Source organism: Lissotriton helveticus, chromosome 7 (assembly GCF_964261635.1).
Source record: "Lissotriton helveticus chromosome 7, aLisHel1.1, whole genome shotgun sequence".
Taxonomy (NCBI): Eukaryota; Metazoa; Chordata; class Amphibia; order Caudata; family Salamandridae; genus Lissotriton; species Lissotriton helveticus.
In genome coordinates, this window is record NC_136068.1 from 1,949,492,189 (window position 1) to 1,949,511,307 (window position 19,119).

The 19,119-nt window shown below is 50.6% G+C and overlaps 1 protein-coding gene across 5 annotated transcripts in view; it reads right to left on the reverse strand.

Moving 5' to 3' along the window:
• LOC144770963 (double-stranded RNA-specific adenosine deaminase-like) overlaps window positions 1-19,119 on the reverse strand; it is a 344,975-nt gene that overhangs the window by 309,159 nt on the left and 16,697 nt on the right. For 2 of the 5 annotated variants that reach the window (XM_078655823.1, XM_078655825.1), the window contains exons 2-4: window positions 2,442-2,530; window positions 2,215-2,325; window positions 1,986-2,096 (exon numbers count right to left, since the gene is read on the reverse strand). The exons of 2 other annotated variants lie outside the window; for them this stretch is intronic. The gene's annotated coding sequence lies outside the window, so the exon portion shown is untranslated. The remainder of the gene's footprint in view (window positions 1-1,985; window positions 2,097-2,214; window positions 2,326-2,441; window positions 2,531-19,119) is intronic. One more of the 5 variants, XM_078655824.1, reaches the window with a different exon arrangement.

The following is a 19,119-nucleotide window of genomic DNA, read 5'->3' on the forward strand; positions in this document are numbered from 1 at the left end:
GTCTGATGGTTACAGCATCAAAGGCTTGCATGCATAGTACTGATTGAGATGCATGACTAGAAGTAGGAAGGTGTAGGAAAGGTGCGGCTATTTAGTCTATGCCGCAGAATCGACTGGTGGGCGGCGTGATTTCTAATGATTGCACTCATATCAAGACGTGATGGAAAGTGTAGTGTAATTGCGGTAGTTTGGTCAGGCATAGGGAAAAACCATAAGCCGTAGTAGGACCCTGGTTTCACATGTGGGGGACTCACGAGCAAGCATATCGATAATCAAGCATACGGCATGCAGAACAATGAGAGGCGTACAACAGAGCGCCCTGTAATAACTTGAGCATTGTGATAAGGCAATAAATAAGGAGTGACATGGTCAGTCTATAAGCAACGTAATATGCACAATCGGAATGACCTCATACATAATACGACACAATAACGGCAGGTTCATTTCAGCTTGCAATCAAGGTTACCAAGTGCGCGAATTATACGGTATGAATAAACAGTGAGCCATGTGCAGGGGGAACCAATGAACGTTAATATCCAACACGAATTGCGATATAAATTAACCATAGCAGTACTCATATTGAAGGAGGTACCTGAAAAGAATTAGATAAGGCCGCTAGCATTTCTGCTATTCACAAGGGGGGACGGTGTGATAGTGAGAAGGAGGTGGGGGGAAGCAATTCAGGTCCAATTGCGCAAGTCTTACCGCCAAGTCCGGAATGGGTGAGCTTGGGTGGGGGAGGAGGTAGGTGTCTGGCGGTTCCTAAGTGCGGAAGGAAGGGGTCAATCATGCGTATTATTTGAATCGCGGTGTGGCCGGTTAACAGAGAGGGACTCACCAGAATTTAGGAATACGGAGTTCAGGGCTGGAGATTATCGAGTCGCTGAAGCGTACTCGTATGGCTCAATCGCCTGCAGATAGGGGAAGGGACGGATGTATGGGTTAGACACAGCTTGCCCTCAGTGCTGGGTATCCTAAAAGTACGCGCTGACAGTGCTTACCGGTTACAAGGTGAAGTTAGCTGAATAGCGTGTGTGAATATAGGGGAGCCCATTGAACCCGGTGCGTCATATATGGAGGCGGGACTAGAGCTGGATTGGGCAATGAAGGTCAGGTGGTGAAGTCGTGAAGATTAAGGAAGGACTGCTACTCGAGGCCCCTAGCGGAATCAGCAGTACTGAAACCCACACAACGCCCACGTTTTCGGAATTTTAAGCATGTGATGTGAAAAGTGTGCTTACAGGAACTACTCTCAGCTGGATAGACCCTTATATACAGCCTCTCTGGGCAGGTTTTGTGTGAACATCATCACAGACGTAATGCAGGCAAATGGCCGGAGGGAAGCCGGATGGGGGCGGGAGAGCCTGGTGGGGGGGCGGGACTGCGAGCGAGGGGAGAAGTGTGGCAGGCAGATGCGCGGAGGGAAGCCGGATGGGGGCGGGAGAGCCTGGTGGGGGGGGTGGGAATGCAAGCGAGGGGAGAAGTATGGCAGGCAGATGCGCGGAGGGAAGCCGGATGGGGGCGGGAGAGCCTGGTGGGGGGGCGGGAATGCGAGCGAGGAGAGAGAAGTGTGGCCGGCGGATTAGGGAGATGCGCGTGCTTGTGTGGTCACGTGACCCGCTTTTGTGGTCACGTGACTCACATGCACTGGGAAGAAACCGCAGTGGTTTGACGAGTCGGATCAAGCCCTTGAATTTTCGCCTATTACATTCGCAAGCGAATGATAATAGGCGAAACCTAAAAAACTCGCATACCTTAAGACACTACCTATAATCCTATAGGTCAAGGGTGAAGTGTCTGTACAGTCTGATTGCTGTAGTAGAGAAAATAAATTCGAGAGGGCAGGGATTAATTGGGGGGTTGGTCAGAAGGGAACAGGATAAACTAGGGAAAGCATTTATTATTGTTTACCCATAGTCATCATATGTCTGTGAAGTCACCGACATCATTCGAGTACAGACTAGATGTCTAGCAAAACCTCTCACCGTGTAAAATCGGTGATCAAACCCGTCTCTGTTGGGTCCGTGTGAAGTAAGAATTGGAGAAGAAGACGTGCTAGAAGCGTCTAGGGAGGTTCCAGGTGTGGTGGTACCCTCCTGTATAGGATAAAAAGGGAGGGCATGTCTAAGTATACGAGGAATTCTATTTTGTATCCTTTTATGAGAGCCCCCTGAGTCGTGCCTGGCATCGTATTGCCTCAAAGTCGCCACTCACCTTAAATCGGAGTGGTGACCGAAGTAGGACTAATTGAAACTTCACGTGGTGGTAATCCCACGTAGAGCAGAGATCATAAGTACACGGATTAGGGGTATTCCGTAGGCCGTGCTAAGGGCGAAAGAATGCACGTGTTAAAGGATTACCGTGGGTCCTGTTATTTATATTATTTTGTGAGTCAATAAATGGTCTGCAATAACTCAAGTTCAAAAGGTCGATTTGGGTACCTTAATGAGTGTGTACATCAAGCCAAAACCGGGAGGGGATAGTTGTGCAGGTTCCGTTTCTCGTGGGTGCAACCAGAATTCGGAAATATCTGCAAGGATAAGGCCGAAGACATTTACGGCATTAGTAGCAATCCTAATGAATCATACTGTTATGGTCATGTTATACGATGATCATTCAATCTCCCTTTGTGAGAGAACTCACCATAGACGTGCTATCCCTCCTCCTTTGGTTCCCGGTCACCGTTTTCCAAAATACGGACACATGACCGGAAGGAGGCTGGGAATATATACTACTGGTTAACTGAAAGACTAGAACGTGAATCTCCATTGTGAAATCCACCATTGCTATATTTCCGTGGCACCTCATATCGAATCCCGAGGTCGCCGACAGTAATGTCATGGGTGAGAGATTGTAATAAGAATCCCAATTTTTAAAAGATTTCATAAGAATTATAGTTCTAAGGAAGGTTCTCTGATTCAAGAAGGCGGTGACAACAATGACCGGGCTGTTAATCAGTATTCTCACTGAATCGCAAGCATTTTGGTAGTGTTAAGCCGCATCGAGTGTGTCAAAGAGGACAGGAAGAACACCCATATCCCAGTGACTTCGTGAATTACAAAAAACAATTCTTATATAGCTCAATATATTGTCTAGTGTTACATGGTCATTATCTTTCATAAATGTGTACAGTGTAAGATTACGAAATACAATCATATGCAACTTATACATCACAAATCAAAAGCAACGATTCAGATATATTCTCTCAAATTACGATTAAGATACATTTGGAGAACAGGTGTTTATCCAATTCGTGATACACAGACCACAATGAGGTCCAAGGTGTATGCCTAGCGCTACTTGAAACAATCGACATTTCTACACCATGGGCACCCCTGGTCATCCGGCAGTAGGTCCTTCAGTCGCCTAGAAAAAATTGTAGTTCGGGGTCATAATTGAGCCCGTGTTCAATGCAATGTACGCGCATTATCCACATTGCTTCCCTTCGCCTCAATGTAAGTTCGCGATTTCCACCTCTGATATTTAGTGGAATAACATCAATGCCATAAAAGTGAACCTTCACGTCGTCCTCCATAGGCTGACATTCTGCAATGTGCAGGGCCACTGGATATTTAGGGTCTCTTTTCTGTATGGCTCTCATATGTTCTGTCATCCTGTCTTCGAGAGCCCTAAAAGTGCTGCCCACATAGTATTTGCCGCATTGGCATTCTATGATGTAGACAACAAATTTGGTCACACAGGTGATGTTTTGTTTAATGTTATAGGTTTCTTTATCAAATCCTGTAAATGTTTTAGTCCCATGTTTGCCCCATCTGCACATTGAGCAAAAACCACATCTAAAGAAACCCGTGCTGTGTTTGGTCATCCAGTTGCTAACCGCGGTGTTGTGAGGGACAGTTGGACTAAGTCTAGACGCTTCTAGCACGTCTTCTCCTTTTCTTACTTCACACGGACCCAACAGAGACGGGTTTGATTACCGATTTTACACGGTGAGAGGTTTTGCTAGACATCTAGTCTTGACTCGAATGATGTCGGTGACTTCACAGACATATGATGACTATGGGCAAACAATAATAAATGTTTTCCCTAGTTTATCCTGTTCCCTTCTGACCAACCCCCCAATTAATCCCTGCCCTCTCGAAATTTTCTTCTCTACTACAGCAATCAGACTGTACAGACACTTCACCCCTGACCTATAGGATTATAGGTAGTGTCTTAAGGTATGCAAGTTTTTTTAATGTGATATTTTTTCCTTCAAAAGGGAAGTTTCACAGTGGACGTGCATGTTTAATGTTTACAGATTTATAGAGCGCATGGCTGCCCGTGAGCGTCCCAGTACTAAAGAAAGAAGAAGAAAGTGGAAGGGAAGTGAGTTAAGGAAACAGCCATGTCTTTAGGAGTTTACGAAAGGAGAGCAGGTTCGGTTGAGCCCGAATATCCAGGGGGAGAGTGTTCCACAACTTTGAGGCGTTGTAGGAAAAGAGACGGCCGCCGGAGCGGGCTCTCTTGATTCTAGGTACTGAAGTGAGGTGGAGGTGGGATGATCGGAGGACTATTGGTTGTGTGGGGGATAAGAAGCTCCTTCAATATCGGGGGGGGCTTTTTTGTGCAAAATTTTGCGTGTGGTACACAGGGCTTTAAAATGCACTCTTTGTTGAATCGGGAGCCAATGGAGGGCCTTAAGGGAAGGTTTGGCTGAACAGTGGTTACGCGTGCCCGTAAAGAGACGGACCGCCGTGTTTTGCACGACCTGGAGTTGTGAGATCACTTTTTTGGGGGCTCCAAGGTACAAGGCGTTTCCATAGTCCAGGCGAGACAATATTAGACCTTGGATCAGAAGTTTTTGAGATTGGGAGGGCAGCAGTGGGAGGGCAGCAGTGGTAGTATTTTCCTAGAGGACCGTAGGAGACCAATGCAGGTGCCTGCTGTCTTTCGGGCTTGGGCGGAGAAGGTAAGGCCTTCATCCAACCAGATCCCCAAGCTCTTAATTTCCTTTTTAGGAGTTGGAGGGGGTCCCATACAAGGAGGCCATAGGGACTCGGGACGGTAGTGGGAGAGGTTACCCAGGATCATGATCTCTGTTTTTCCGCTGTTTAACTTCAGATGGGATCTGTCCATCCATTTGGATATTTCTCAGAGGCAGGTGTAGAGGTTAGGGGAGAGGTGGTTTTGCTGACTGAGAGATTCTACCATCTGGGTGTCATCTGCATAGGTAAGAAGTTTAATCTCCGATGCAGTGACGATCTTCTCCAGGGGGGGCATGTAAACATTAAAAAGGGTTGGGCTCAGCGACGAGCCCTGGGGAACCCTGCAATGTATGGGTATACTTTTGGAAATTCAATTCCCGTCCACCACCTGGAAGGACCGGTCATTCAGAAAGGAGTTAAGCCAGGACAAAGCGACACCTGAGATTCCCATATCCTTTAGCCTGTGAACCAGCGTGGAATGGTTCACGGTGTCAAAGGCCGCGCTGAGGTCCAGGAGGATCACTGCCACTGACCCTCCTTCGTCCAGAATCTTTCTTGCTTCTTCGACCACTGCAACCATTGCGGTCTCTGTGCTTTGACCCGGTCTAAAACCCGTCTGGGAAGATTTGAGTAGTCCATTAGACTCCAGGTAGTCGGAAATCTGAAGATTAATTATCTTTTCAGCAATTTTGCTGACACCTGGCAGTAGGGAGATTGGGCGAAAATTGTTTAAGTCTAAAGGGTCAAGATTAGGTTTCTTGATCAAAGCTTTAACAATTGCCTTTTTCCAGCTAGGTGGCACCACACCCTGGGAAAACGAGGTATTAATCAGGTGAGTCAAGTAGGGCAGAATGGTCGGAGAGACCAATTTTAGAATATTAAGGGGGGCAGGATCCACGGGGGATCCGCTTTTGATTGATTGTAATACAGATGAAAGTTTATCAGGGGTTGTAGGAGCGAACTGATCTAATCTGGGCGTCTGAACATGGGAAGGGAGTTCCAATGGGTCAGGAGGGTCGAGAGTCTCGAGGGAAATGCCGAGATGTTCAGGGGGGGGGGGGGGGATGGGGGAAGAGATGAGGATTCTTTTGATTTTGGCATCGAAAAAAATCGGCTAGTTCATTACAGTGACTGGTCGAGGGGGTCCACAGGAGGAGGGGGGTTAGGGATTTTTAAAAGTTTTTGTTACTATTTGGAATGTCTCCCTGGACGAATTAGCAGAAGACCTGATTTTTTTCGTCAAAATACACGGACTGTGCTGTTTTGAGAGTTTTTTTTATAGGAGAGCATCATCCGTTTATATTCTAGCTTTTTGAAAGGGTCGAAGTTCTTCCTCGACGCCCTTTCAGATTTTTTGCAGAGCTTCTTTTGGAGGCGTACTTCTGTGGTGAACCAGGGTAAAGACCTTTTACTTCTAGGTTTACACGTGGATTTTTTAGGTAAGGTAATATCCAGTGTTTTCCCTATCCATGTTGAAAACTCAGAATCAGCGGTTATTGGATCAGGGACACACAGTGGAAGGGAGCACTCCAGGTTGTGCTTCCAAGTTTCTGGGTCCAGTTTTGCCCATGGGCGAGTGGGTTTGCTCGGTGGTGGTCTGTGGCATGGGGGAGTGGGAATCTGCCACCTAAATGATATTAGATGGTGGTCTGACCATGGTATCGGGGATGGACTGGAGGTAGAGAGATGAGAAACATTGGAAAAGATCGGGTCTAAAAGGTGGCCCAACTTATGGGTGGGAAGGTGACTTTCCAAGTGGAGTTGGTGAGTTGCAAGATCTGCAACGAGGTCCGAGACCAGTTTGTCTTCAGTTTTATCAAAGAGGAGATTGAGATCTCCTAAAATCATAAAATTAGAGTGGATAGTGGCCGGCATAGATGAGTGTTCCACAAGTGAACTGCAAAAATGACCTACTGAGCCCGGGGGGGCGATATATAAGAGGGCCCGATAGGGATTTGCACGGGGACACTTGAATTGTGAAGAAAACGTTTTCACATTCAGAGAGGGGGCTGCCTTGAAAACGGCAGAAAAAAGAATCTTTATAGATAACGGCTATTCCTCCTCCCTTGCCTTTTGCGCGGTCTAGGTGCTGTATGAGGAAGCCTGGTGGGAGGGACCTGATAATGTCTGAATCGGACTCAGGTCCTAACCAAGTTTACGTCAGGAACAGGATATCCAGCTGAAGATCTTCTAAACGGCTATAGATTTCTTCAGCATGTTTAGGGAGTGACCTACAATTCACTAGAGCCATACGGGCAGCCATCGTGGGGGATGAGGTAGTAATATTGGTGGAAAATTTAAAAGAGCAATGAGGGCACTGAATGGAAGGTCCGTCGACTGGGATGTAATGAGAGCAGGATGGAGCTGTGTTTTTGCACTCACTTTACAAAAGAAACGTGTAAATACAATTCAAACGGTGCGAGTCACGCCTCCTAACCAGGCCTTTTGTGGTGCTCCTTTCTCGTTTGTGTAGTGGATTTCTTTATCTTTTGGAGTACGCAACTTGACAACATCCCACAATGCTAGTCTTGACCATTGTGTTTTTAATGGAGAACACTATGTTTTGTGATAATAGCTTTTGTTCGTCACCAATATCTGTGTTCTCCACAGCGCCACTTCCTTCACGGTGTGTGGAGTTTTATAATCATGGCTCGTGGGTTCCCTTTTTTTCTTCTTTTCTTCTTTACAACACGCCATTCACTATTATACCCACCACTGTACACAGTGCATGCACATATCATTAATGTATATATGTGCACTGAATGTGACCAAGTGTTCTATATCTATACTATTATTATGCTTTTTTTCCCAGCCCTGAGGAGTCCCAGTGAGTTGTTCCCACGCGACGAAACACGTGTCGGCTGGTTGTGGAACCAATAAACTTATATCCATTCCCAAGAAACTGAACAGGATTGCTATTGTCTTCATGAATGGCTCTATGCATTGAACATTGTCTTTTTCATAACCACGGTTGATATACCTTGTTTGTTGTGTGCGAGGGCATTGCTGTTATTTCCTCCTCTTGGGAAACAGGTTCCATACTTGGGGAACTAGGGATGGGACTGCTCGCATGGGACTCTATATAGCTGCCACCACTGGACTCAACCCGCCCTGGGGAGTCCAGAAAATTAAAACTGCGCGCAGGGGATAGTCTACCCTCCAGAGCTAACTTCTCTCTGGTGGAGGCCCTCTCAGCCTCCTCTATCCTCTCTTGCGCTAAGACCCTCTCAGTATCTAGCTTTTGTTGCTCAAGGGCCAACGTCCTAAGACTCAACTCATGAGCCCATAATGCCATTTTTTTCTCCTCTAAGGCTCACTTCCTATCCTCCTCTGGGGACAGGGAAGGAGATGAGGCGATGCCTCCTCTACTGGACCCAGCAAGGGACTCCCTATCTCTGGGGTCTTCTCTATCTGCTGGTGCCCATTCACTGTCATCTTCTCCCTCCTCACTGCGCTCAAGGTCCCATTGACCCTTTTGCCATAGGATCAGGCTGCTCCTAAGTTCGGGCGGAGTGTCTGATTCACCCACCTCTATGTCTCTCTCACCACAGAACCTTACCAGCTCTAACATACTGTACCTAAACAGATCACAGAAGTCAAAAGTAGGCTCCATTTTGGCGGACGTTCTTGGGGAAAGTTTAACACAGGGAACCTAGGGGGTCTGAGCTAACACAGGAGTACACAATTCACAAAGGTATTCAGTAAGTTCCCTATCCCAGAGAACTCACACTCACTTGTCCAGTGCAACACACCATTAATCCACACACAACCCCCCCCCCCTCGGACTAGTAACGCAGTTTCTACCACCCCTGATTTCTCAACCTGACCACACGTGACACAGGTACCAAACTCTGGGAGCGGGGCGGGGAACAAATGTCCTGGACACAATTACGCTGCTACCACTGGATCCCACCCTCTGGTGAATCCAGAAAATTCAAACTGCACTGAGGGGATAGAAAACAACCCAGAGCTAGTGACACCTAACTCACAGTGCACAAGAAACACATTTCCAAAGAAATGACATTAAGAACAATAATCCCCAAAATGTGATTTATCTAAAATGCAGAGTTTTGTAGTGCGGCCAGTTGCCACTGCGGTACAGCGCAAACACAAATCCTTTCCTTTCCGCTGCCAGCCAATTTTAGAAATGGGATTCCTGACTGGCCAGGGCTTGCGCCAAAGTCAGTCAGAGACCACCACTTCCACGTCAGGGCAAGGGAGTTACAGTTACACGCCAAGATAACCCCTGCTCACCCCCTTGATAACGTAGCACGAGCAGTACGGCTAAACTCGGAGGCAATGTGAGTTAAGTGTTTGTGCACGCACCCCCAGCAACAACACCCAAGGCCCACTACAAAGGAAACTCCACACAAGGTTATGTATAAAAATAGCCTTTGTATTATACCAAAACACATTAGATAAAAACACACACTTTACAATGTGCCAACAGGCATGGGCAGAATTTACAGGGGATATGTACAAGACAGGGCCACCTGGACCACTGTCAGGAATCAGCACTTTTAGAACTAGAAATACTGTTAGAAATAGCACTGTATAGATCATAGAATAAAAATCACTTTAGCACACAGCCAGTAATCACTGGCACCAGGTAGCACGCAGGGAATCTGGACCACCCTAGCAACACCTGTACTAGGAGGAAACAACCACCTAAGTATCACTATACATGTAGGGGCATAGGCAAGAACACATTACACATGATGCATCACAACATTCCGAGGTGTGGGGAAGGAAAACACATGATGCATAAACATACATTCAGCGGTGTAAGAACAATTGCGCAGATATCACATTAGTCACCACCTGTGACATTACCCAGGCCAACTGGCCTTGTTGGGGCTAGGATGCCCTGTGTCCCAAAGTCAGGGGGGCCTAAATGTGGCAGCTGCCCACTAAGTGCTGGGCAGCTGTGTAACAATCATGGGGCCAACGCTGGAGCCTCGCAGGCTCTGCACAAATGACTGGGCCCTCAGGAGCCTCTCAGGCTCCAAGTAAACATATGCCCCCCACAAACATCTCTGGGCTCTAGACAACAACTGGGGCACCTGAGCCCCTCGTGGGCTCTCAAAAACAATTGCCGCCTTGTGGGAGCCTCTCTATCTCTGAGTAATGATGTGCCCCCTGAGCCTCTCCGGGCTCCTCAACAACAGATGGCGCCTTGAGCCTCTCGGGACTCTGGAACAAATGTGGCCGGTCGATGGAGTCCCCCACTCAAGTGAGGCCCCACGAGCCTCCCAACACTACAGGCCGCGCACTGGAGGGGAGGGGCGGGGCGGGCACCGGCAATGTGCCCCGACGCCCCCCCCTCTCCTTCAAGGCACTCAGCGGGTCTTGGGACGGGGCTCCTCCGTGGCCCCTCTTCTTTGTGGTGCCTCTTCAAGGACTGCCGGCAGGTGCAAGGCGTACGGCCACAGGCAAGGCGGTACGTCTCGTAGGAGGCAAAAAGGCGGGTGTGGTTGCGTACCCGGCAAGGTGCGATTTAGTGCACTTCAGGCGTATGGAGCGTACCCGGCAAGGTGCGCTTTCCTACGCTTCAGGCGTATGCGGCGTACGTTCGTGGCGTCCAACGGCCCAGTGCAGTCTCCTACGCTTCAGGCGTATGGGCGAACTTCCTGCATTGCTAGGCGGAGTGTGAGTCGTACCCGGCCGGTCACAACACGCCTGTACGGTTCGCAGGAGCACAGAGGCCAATGCAGTTTGTTAGTACGCCTCCAGCGTACTCGTCGGACTTGCTGCACGTTGCGCACACGGAGTGCGGGGCGGACTTTGCAGGCAGGTGTGAGGCGTACGGCCACACGGACAGGGCGGTACGTCTCGTAGGGGGCAATGAAGGCTGGTGCAAGAATGCAGGGTGGGCTCCTGCAAAAGTGAGGAAAGCGCTCCCAAGCGCTAGTGAAACGATAAAGCGCTCCGAGGCGCTAGGGAAAAGATAACGCGCTCCTAGGCGCTTGTGGCATATAAAAGCGCTCCCAGGCACTTGGAATACAAATAAAGCGCTCCCAAGCGCTAGAAGGTTCCAAGAGCCAGGGCAAAGTGCTCTCCAGCGCGAGGATGCCCCAAAGGGTAGCCACAGTCCTTCAGTAGGTGGGGGGGGGGGTCAAGGCTGGGCCCAGAGCCAGCTCACAGGGTCCTCCTAGACAGGGAGGCAATCCCTAGTGGCGGTCCTCCTGGCGCCCAGCAGCAGCCCCCCCCAGTAAAAGGATCCAAGAAGAGAACCACATGTAAGGGGACACAGACCCTTTTTATACATTAAATCCCTTTGTCTCGCTTCAGGCTGAGGGGAAAAAATCCAGTTGCAGCTGGTTTGTGAGCACTCTTGATGTGCTCAGCCCTATTCAGGGCCCAGGTGCACCACTCCCTCACATCACACATGCTAATCTCAACACTCACCACCGGGCAGACCCATCAAGACTCATGGAGCCTGGCACCCCAGCCAGCTCCAGCCAATCACACGCCAGCACATTCACTGCAAACACAGGCACACTTCTAGAAGTGGCACTTCCACACTAGACACATACACGCCGCATGCATCATTGCGCAGCATTCAATGACACGAGTCCGCACATACCAGGCTCGAGCCTGCACACCCCACGCATCAGGAACTACCAGGGACACATACATTCCCCATGCATTCCTATGGGAGGGCAGGCCTATCTCACCACATGCACTCAAAGTGCGCACGCACTTTCCACTGGGACACAGTGAAAGTGCGCAGAAACCAAAAATCGCCATCACCAGGTCACCATTAAAAGCAAAATGTTTAGGGGTGACCCTGCCAGAAGGGCCAAGTCCAACACAGGGACCCCCCTGCATACATGAAGCAGGGACCCCCGCATACATGAAGCAGGGACCCCCTCCCTGCATCCATGAAGCAGGGACCCACCCGCATACATGAAGCAGAGACCCCCCTGCATACATGAAGCAGGAACCCCCCTGCATACATGAAGCAGGGACCCCCCCTGCATACATGAAACAGGGACCCCCCTGCATACATGAAGCAGGGACCCCCCTGCATACATGAAGCAGAGACCCTCCCCTGCATACATGAGGCAGGGACCCTCCCCTGCATACATGAGGCAGGGACCCTCCCCTGCATACATGAAGCAGATACCCCCTTGCATACATGACACAGATACCCCCTTGCATACATGAAGCAGGGACCCCCCCTGGGTTATCTCACAGGGGAATACCAGGACGGGTTCCCTAAGCAAGCGCTTAGAAACCGCTTGGTGATTTGCGCTATATAAATTCCTGTACATTTACATTTACATACATGAAGCAGGGACCCCCCCCTGCATACATGAAGCAGGGACCCCCCCTGCATACATGAAGCAGGGACCCCCCCCTGCATACATGAAGCAGGGACACCCCCCTGCATACATGAAGCAGGGACCCCCCTGCATACATGAAGCAGGGACCCCCCTGCATACAAGAAGCAGGGTCCTCCTTGCATACATGAAGCAGGGACCCCCCTGCATACAAGAAGCAGGGACCCCCCTGCAATCATGAAGCAGGGACCCCCCTGCAATCATGAAGCAGGGACCCCCCTGCATACAAGAAGCAGGGACCCCCCTGCATACATGAAGCAGGGAACCCCCTGCATACATGAAGCAGGGAACCCCCTGCATACATGAAGCAGGGAACCCCCAGCATACATGAAGCAGGGACCCCCCAGCATACATGAAGCAGGGACCCCCCCTGCATACATGAAGCAGGGACCCCCCCCCCCTGCATACATGAAGCAGGGACCCCCCCTGCATACATGAAGCAGGGACCCCCCCTGCATACACGAAGCAGGGACCCCCCTCCCAGCATACATGAAGCAGAGACCCCCTGCATACATGAAGCAGGGCTCACCCTCTAGGTAACGTGGCGCGAGCAGCAAGGCTAAATTTGGAGGCGATGTAAGTTAAGTATTTGCGCATGCACCCCAGCAACAACACCCAGGACCCACCACAAAGGAAACTCCACACAAGGTTATATAAAAATAGCCTTTGTATTACACCAAAACACATTAGATAAAACACACACTTTACAATGTGCCAGAGGCACGGGCAGAATTTACAGGGGATATGTACAAGACAGGGCCACCTGGACCACTGTCAGGAATCAAGACAGAGCCACCTGGACCACGGTCAGGAATCAGCACTTTTAGAAGTAACACTTTTAGAAATAGCACTTAGAAGTTAGAACGTAAATTTACTTTAGCACAAAATAGCACACAACCAGTAATCACTGGTAACCAGGACCTCACTAGCACCACCTGTACTAGGAAGAAAACAACCACCTAAGTATCACAATACCTGTAGGGGTGTAAGAACATAACACGATGCAATGCATAACATTCATTCAGAGGTGTAAGGAAGGAAAACACATGATGCATCAACAATACATTCAGAGGTGTAAGAACAAGGCACATGACGCATAAAAACACATTCAGAGGTGCAGAAAATGAACAATTGCGCCAAACTCACTTAAGTCACCACCTGTGACTGTCCCTAGGCCAACTGGCCTCTCTAGGGCTAGGACGCCCGGTGTCCCAGTGTCAGGGGCCTAAACGTGGCAGCTGCCCACGAAGTGCTGGGCAGCTGAAAGAGACACGGCTGGGCCAACGCTGGAGCCTCGCAGGCTCTGCCCAACTGACTGTCTCCTGAGCCTCTCTGGCTCAACCAACAATAATGCGCCTGAGCCCCACGTGGGCACTAAGAAATTAATGTGGCCCTCAAGAGCCTCCCTGGGCTATTAACACAAATGGGGTGCTGCTGAGCCTCTATCAGGGCTCAAGAACACAACAGTGCCCCCGGGGAGCCTTCGTGGCTCAAAAACAATAAATGCCCCCAGGAAATGCCTGCTGGACCACGTGGGAGCGGGCCGCTGCCAAGTGGGGCCGCTCTGGGGGGCAATTGCACTGGTGCCTTGCTCAGGCACAACTCTTCACGTCGCGGCGCCTTTGTAGGGAGTCCCCCCCTCTGGGGGACTCGAGATGCCACAAATTCCGCCTTGAGCCTCACAACCACCCAGGGCCTCGTACTGAAGGGGAGGGGCGGGCACCGGCAATGTGCCCCGACGCCCCCCTCTCCTGCTAGTCACTCACCGGCTGTCTGCGGGGGGGTGGGGGGGGGGGGGGGGGGAGAGAGCTCCCGCTCCTCGGGTCTCACCGGAGCTGCGGTGCCTTCCTCGAGTCTTCTCCTACGCGGTGGGGGCGTCCTGGGAGGCGGGGTAGGCTCCCGGCCTCCCTGGGGATCAGCAGAACTTCCGGGGCTCTCCCTACACTCGGGAGCCCCGGGGGAACCAGCAGTCAGCTTCCTTCCTTCGTCTCGCGGATCCGGTCCTTCTCCCTGGGCCGCGCAGCGATTGGCCGGCCTGACAATCACTTCCGGGTCGTCGCAGGCAGCGCGGCGGCCCGGCGGGGGACAAAGAAAGCAAATGCCAGGTGGGCACCGGCTCGTTTGAGATGATAAATCGAGGTGGGCACTCGATTAGGCCATGAGTAAATGCCGGGTGGGCACCGGCCTCTGCAAAACAAAGCGCTCTCAAGCGCTAGTCAGAATCAAGCGCTTCCAGGCGCTTAAGGCAAAAGTAAAGCGCTCCCAGCGCTAAAGGACATTCAATAGCGCTCCCAGGCGCTAGAGCGAAAAGGAAGCGCTCCCAGGCGCTAGGTGCCAACCAGCCCAGCAAAAGTCCTCCAGGAGGGCAGGAAGGCGGGGGGGGCAAGGCTGGGCCAGGGGCCAGCTCACTGGCCCTCCAGGCAGGGAGGCAGTCCAAGTGGCGGTTCCTCCGGGCCCCAGCAGCAGCAGCAGCCCCCTCAAGTAGGATCAGGAAAGAACAACTTCTGTGGGGGCACAGCCCCATTTTTATACAGTAAATCCTTTGTCTGTAGGTGCAGGGTGGGGGCAGAACCAGTCGCAGCTTGTCTGTAAGCACTGCTGATGGGCTCAACCACCCTCTCTATTCACTGGCAGGGCTAGGGTCGTTAGACGCACCACAGGGGGGCGGAGCCAGCATTGTCAGGGGAAAACCCAGCCTCATTCAGGACACAGGTACACTCCTCCCCACACATCACTCATGCTAATCTCCCACTAACCACCGGGCAGACCCATCCAGACTTCCTGGAGCCTGGCATGCCAGCCAGCTCCAGCCAATCACGCGTCAGCACCCTCACAGCACACGTACAGCCATGTCTAGGAATGGCACTTCCCCACTAGAACTAAGGTAGAATGGGAGGTCGCACAACGGGAATGTTCCTAGAAAGGTTCAAGTAAGAATAATTTCTGTTTTCGTGAGGTATGCAGCCTGGGTGGCGTCCCTTGTCAAAGATGTCGAAAGGTATAATGCAAAGATGTGCCTGCAATGGTCATTACAGGCATCCCCTGGCGCTCCACTTAATAATCCATTTACACATTTTTAAAGAATAGTTCATCTGAAGGTTTATTCAAAAATGAAAACTGCTTTTAGTTTCCTTCAATTACTTTTCAAAACATTTTTGTTTGGTAATAAAGTTCATCAATTGATATGGTGGAAATGACACATTACATGCCCAATGCATTTCGGGCTGTTCGCCCTTCATCCGGGGCAAAAGCTAGAAGCAAAAGCAAACAAAAGGTCCATTCAATATCAAATAATCGTGAAAAACATAACTAAACATATGGATATTCGTGACTATCCCATGTGCAGCGTGTGATGTACCCTGGTGTGAATGCATGCAAAAGTTCAACAAGCGAAAAAAATTCTCACGTGTTATCCTTCTGAAAGCTTTAACCGTTTGAACTGTAAACATAAATGAACATATGAATGTAAACGTACATACATACTATTGTGATGCCAAGACGTACGTTCGAAGAATAGTCCTAAGCTTACTTGATTAGCGCGCAGGGCGCAGTTTCTAAATCTCCATATCGTCTTGTTGCTCGCGTGTGACGCGAGTATTCTCTAAAGATCTGACCATTCACGCGGTAGGTTAAAGAATCCGCGAATGAAAGGATAACCGTAAGGCTGATCTTGATAGGTAGGACTGGGGACACTCACCTACTCTGCAATCCAAGCGGAAGGCTTCACTCTAGCGGTCACACACCAGCCAAACAGCGCATCAGCCTCCCAGCCCACCTCTCGCCGCACCCGCTCCGCGGGTGCCGCTTCGTTGGTGTGTGCTGGTGGAGGCGGCTTCCTGAAGAACTGAGGCGAGGACACCAGCACCAAGACAGCAAGGCGGTAAGGGGCGCGAGGGACCAGCGGGGCTGCGAGCGTGCGGGGACTTCATTTCCCAGAAGTCCCTGCAAGACCAAGGAAGAGCTTCCGGTCCGCTCTCCCTGCTGGCCCGCCCCCCGCCCATCCAAGTCCGCTAAAAAGCGTCCCTCTCCCTCCACCTTGTGGGACACTCACCTACTCTGCAATCCAAGCGGAAGGCTTCACTCTAGCGGTCACGCACCAGCCAAACAGCGCATCAGCCTCCCAGCCCACCTCTCGCCGCACCCGCTCCGCGGGTGCCGCTTCGTTGGTGTGTGCTGGTGGAGGCGGCTTCCTGAAGAACTGAGGCGAGGACACCAGCACCAAGACAGCAAGGCGGTAAGGGGCGCGAGGGACCAGCGGGGCTGCGAGCGTGCGGGGACTTCATTTCCCAGAAGTCCCTGCAAGACCAAGGAAGAGCTTCCGGTCCGCTCTCCCTGCTGGCCCGCCCCCCGCCCATCCAAGTCCGCTAAAAAGCGTCCCTCTCCCTCCACCTTGTGGGACACTCACCTACTCTGCAATCCAAGCGGAAGGCTTCACTCTAGCGGTCACGCACCAGCCAAACAGCGCATCAGCCTCCCAGCCCACCTCTCGCCGCACCCGCTCCGCGGGTGCCGCTTCGTTGGTGTGTGCTGGTGGAGGCGGCTTCCTGAAGAACTGAGGCGAGGACACCAGCACCAAGACAGCAAGGCGGTAAGGGGCGCGAGGGACCAGCGGGGCTGCGAGCGTGCGGGGACTTCATTTCCCAGAAGTCCCTGCAAGACCAAGGAAGAGCTTCCGGTCCGCTCTCCCTGCTGGCCCGCCCCCCGCCCTTTACGCCTCCTACTTAACAACATCTCTCTCCCGCAGCGCGGGACGCAGCCCGGGCGAAGACAGGGCAAAGACAGGGCCGTTTGAGGCCGTTCGAGGACGGCAGAGGACGGCCACGGCCCTGTCACCCTGAACTCCACGTCGATTTCCCAGCCCCCCACGAAACTTAACGCACATTACTGGGACTCAGGATGCGTCCCAAAACAAGAAGTGTGTCAAAGAAAGCGACTCTGGTGACGCAAGTGACCAGCCCTATAGACCTTTTCATATCCAGGGTCAATGATACCATTGACAAAAGCATCATTCTACTGGAGAAAAGAGTCTCTCTGGACCTTATGCAGGCAAAACGATCTTCGCTCGGTTCACTTGCCACCGCAAATTCCCCCGTTCACCAGGTGGCTAATAACTGCTCTTTGCCATTGCCATTAACCATCGCCCCTACGCTTACTGTTCCAAACTCCGTGGATTTATCCGTAACCCAATCGGACTCTGATCAATCATACGTCGATCTCGACGCAACTCCAGACTTAGTAGCCTGCCAATCACCGGTTGAGAAATTAGACCAGAGTGCCGTCAGTAATCCTTTATCACCTGATCCAGAAACGACCCTAGAAACAACAAAACCAAGGGAAAATATTTCCACCCACTCCAAGGCAATGCCAACCACTAATGAAAAACCAAAGACAAAAATGAAGAATCACAACTTGATCACACCTACCCCAAATTCCACGGCAGGTATCCCCTGTTGGGTGGAAAATATGGTCATGGATTTAAAATCAGACCTTGAGACCAAAATCACAGCGCAGATTAAACCACTTATATCAAAGTTGGATAGACTCACGTCATTAATCAACACCAAATGCAGTTGTAAATTAAGTAGGATTGGCCCAGCTCCAATGCAGGGAGCAAAGGAAACACCTCAAGAAAAATCATCTAGCACTAAACAAATAATAGATATAACAGACAAATCTAACTCCTCACTAATCAAAAAAGCGGCAGTAATACATTCGTTTGCCAAAAAAGGGAGCAAACCGGACGCCTCCCAAAACACACCGGAGGCGGTAGATCCTTTTTCTACCATACAAACAGGCCCAGTAGCTCAAGCAAAAACAAATAATAGACAAACGAAAGGAAACTCCACCATTCCAGTAGAGACACCCTCCCAAGAAAAGCCATCAGATCTGAAGACTAAGCAACCTCGGCTCAAAATAATTAACTTACCCCCGGAAGCTTCTCCCTTCGTGGTGGTGTTAACAGCAGTCCCCCCACTGAAGGAGGGTGCAAGAGAAACTTTCGTAGAGCTGAGGAACAAATGTGCCCAGTGGCTTCAACTCCATAGACCACTACCTGCCCACATTAGGGGCGACATCCTCTCTGCACGTAGAGGAGACTGGGTTGGTAGAAGCACGAAGGCAATAGAGGGGGACGTCATCAGTATCAAATTTAGGGAGATAGGGGCTTCAAATTATATTTGCAATTCGCCTAACAGAGGCCCCGCCACACAAATAAATCCCCTTCCCCTGTCCTATTTTCTACCCTTTTCCTCGAGGCAAAACTTTCCCTCATATGTACACCCATCAAACACTGACCCTATAAATCCCTCTGAACACAACATGTATCATCCCCAACGCTACCCAAATAGGTCAAGTTCTGTGCAAAATTTACAGCACCCAGCTTTCCAGTGGCAACCACAAGCCTTATTTGCCCAACCCACATACCCTGTCACTCAATTCCCCGTAAATCCACCTCAGCATCCACATCATACCACCCAACAATGGTGGCAACCTCAGCAATACACGCACTATAACACTCATTCATGGCAAAAGCCGCGGCAAGGATGGTTTCCCCCATTCAACCCACTAGGCCTAAATCATCAAGCCAGAGATAGGAATGAATGGAGTGGACAGGATCATTGGACAAAACATAACGACCACATACGTTGGGATAGCTGGAATGGCCCCCAACTAGCAAATAGATATAGTCCCCTGGAGTCCGTTGACTGACTACCACAACCTCAGGAATACTCCCAAAATCACACAGACCGTCTGGAACCCGCTGAACCCCCATCAGTCCCTTTAGATCCAGAGATTCTACCTATTTCCAAGAAATTAAATGAATTAAAAAGAACAAAAAGCTCAAG